The sequence below is a fragment of the Ictalurus punctatus genome, chromosome 2 (genome assembly GCF_001660625.3).
Source record: "Ictalurus punctatus breed USDA103 chromosome 2, Coco_2.0, whole genome shotgun sequence".
NCBI classification, from domain to species: domain Eukaryota; kingdom Metazoa; phylum Chordata; class Actinopteri; order Siluriformes; family Ictaluridae; genus Ictalurus; species Ictalurus punctatus.
In genome coordinates this window covers 82,501-85,000 of record NC_030417.2, presented here as the reverse complement: position 1 = coordinate 85,000, position 2,500 = coordinate 82,501, and the positions used below count along the sequence as shown (strand labels likewise).

Below are 2,500 nucleotides of genomic sequence, written 5' to 3'. Positions count from 1 at the left end.
TACCGCGAGTCTCATTGCTCTTATTTCTCTTTCCTGTCATTACTGTCACTAATGTTTTATTACTGTTGGTTTTCTCACCATCATTCCCTCATTCCAGCTGTTATTAGTACAGTTATTATTATTATTATTACTGATGCCTTGGCAACCCACACTGGCATGTCAATAAATAAACCACACTGAACTCGATGCTAAATAACATTAAATTCAACTGAATTCAATTAAACTGAGAGATGAGGTGTGTGTCAACCTGAGCACAAACACGGCACCAACGCCATCAACACCTAACACACGCAACGTTTCTACACAGAAAAATACAGCGGAGAGCATGTTTCATATAGAAATGTTTCATATGACTTCAGGACTCTGCGTTCTGATTGGTCAGCTGATTCATTCTCTATAAATACCTCATGGATTCTATTGTAACAGCTCATTCACAGGTTGACATGGTGAACTTTTCTTAAAGTAAGGAGATGTTTATGTAATGCTGATGGAAGGAGTCTCCAGTGTCGGAGGTAAAGCTGTAACTGGAAGTGTTCCCACAAGCTCACGGTTTCTCTCTAACACGCTTAACAAGCCAGGATTTTACCTTATTACCATCAAGAGAGGGAAGAGAGAGAATAGAGAGAGAGAATAGAGAGAGAGAATAGAGAGAGAGAATAGAGAGAGGGAATAGAGAGAGAGAATAGAGAGAGAGAATAGAGAGAGGGAATAGAGAGAGAATAGAGAGAGAATAGAGAGATAATAGAGAGAGAATAGAGAGAGAATAGAGAGAGAGAATAGAGAGAGAGAATAGAGAGAGAATAGAGAGAGAGAATAGAGAGAGAATAGAGAGAGAGAATAGAGAGAGAGAATAGAGAGAGAGAATAGAGAGAGAATAGAGAGAGAGAATAGAGAGAGAATAGAGAGAGAGAATAGAGAGAGAATAGAGAGAGAATAGAGAGAGAGAATAGAGAGAGAGAATAGAGAGAGAATAGAGAGAGAATAGAGAGAGAGAATAGAGAGAGGGAATAGAGAGAGAATAGAGAGAGAGAATAGAGAGAGAGAATAGAGAGAGGGAATAGAGAGAGAGAATAAAGAGAGAATAGAGAGAGAGAATAGAGAGAGGGAATAGAGAGAGGGAATAGAGAGAGAATAGAGAGAGGGAATAGAGAGAGGGAATAGAGAGAGAATAGAGAGAGAGAATAGAGAGAGAGAATAGAGAGAGAGAATAAAGAGAGAGAATAGAGAGAGAGAATAAAGAGAGAGAATAGAGAGAGAATAGAGAGAGAGAATAAAGAGAGAGAATAGAGAGAGAGAATAGAGAGAGAATAGAGAGAGAGAATAGAGAGAGGGAATAGAGAGAGAATAGAGAGAGGGAATAGAGAGAGGGAATAGAGAGAGAATAGAGAGAGAGAATAGAGAGAGAGAATAGAGAGAGAGAATAAAGAGAGAGAATAGAGAGAGAGAATAAAGAGAGAGAATAGAGAGAGAATAGAGAGAGAGGGAATAGAGAGAGGGAATAGAGAGAGGGAATAGAGAGAGAACAGGAACTGTCTGGTCTCATGGAGGCTCCACAACATTAAGTGTAACTAAAAACAGATAAAAATGACGTGTTGTTTATAATACTGTTGTGAAGGTTGGTAAATTGCTGCATGCGTGAGGAGTGAATGGGGGGGGGTGTAAAGTGAATGGGGGGTAAAGTGAAAGTGAATGGGGGGGGGGTAAATATGTGATGGGGTTACAGCATGCATTAACAGGGAAGGCGGTCTGTGGGGTAAACAGATTTCGGAAGGGGGTGAGACAGCGCGTGACGGGATAAAACAGAAGTTCAGCTCACCTCAGTGCAGGTCATGTCCAGGTGATGTGTGTCAGTGAGGTCAAAACAGGTTACAATCCATCTCTCTCTCTCTCTCTCTCTCTCTCTCTCTCTCTCTCTCTCTCTCTCTCTCAGGTGCTGCTCTTCTTCCTCCGTGTTTCAGGTGTTACATTTCTCCCGCGCGCTCATCAGGATCATCAGGTGCTCGCGCTCGCGCTGTTCCTCAAATAAACCCGTCACACATTGCCGTTATGAGTGATGTCTCTCTCTCTCTCACACACACACACACACACACACACACACACACACACACACAAATACTGGTTCATAGCCTCATCGCACACAGCACAACACACACGGTGCTCGCGCTTCACCAGGAACTCGCGCATGTCGGGGGTCTGAGCGCATAGCGTGTGTGTGTGAGTGTGTGAGAGAGAGAGAGAGAGAGAGAGAGAGAGAGAGAGAGAGACAGACACAAGGTGGCGATACTGAGCTCACACATTTTGCTTCACATCATTTTATGCGTAAATAAATAAAATAAAACGAAAGGGGAATATTAGAAGAAGGCACACCCTTCACACACACACACACACACACACACACACACACACACACACACACACACACACACACCCTTCACACACACACACACACACACACACACACACACACACACACACACACCCTTCACACACACACACACAC

The 2,500-nt window shown here is 42.9% G+C and overlaps 1 protein-coding gene across 2 annotated transcripts in view; it reads right to left on the bottom strand.

The window, feature by feature from the left end:
• The window catches only part of LOC108255563 (5-hydroxytryptamine receptor 1E), an 11,282-nt gene extending 9,103 nt beyond the window's left edge, over nucleotides 1-2,179 (bottom strand). For both annotated transcript variants that reach the window (XR_008397958.1, XM_053686046.1), the window contains exon 1: nucleotides 1,817-2,179. The gene's annotated coding sequence lies outside the window, so the exon portion shown is untranslated. The remainder of the gene's footprint in view (nucleotides 1-1,816) is intronic.
• Nucleotides 2,180-2,500: the final 321 nt, after the last annotated feature.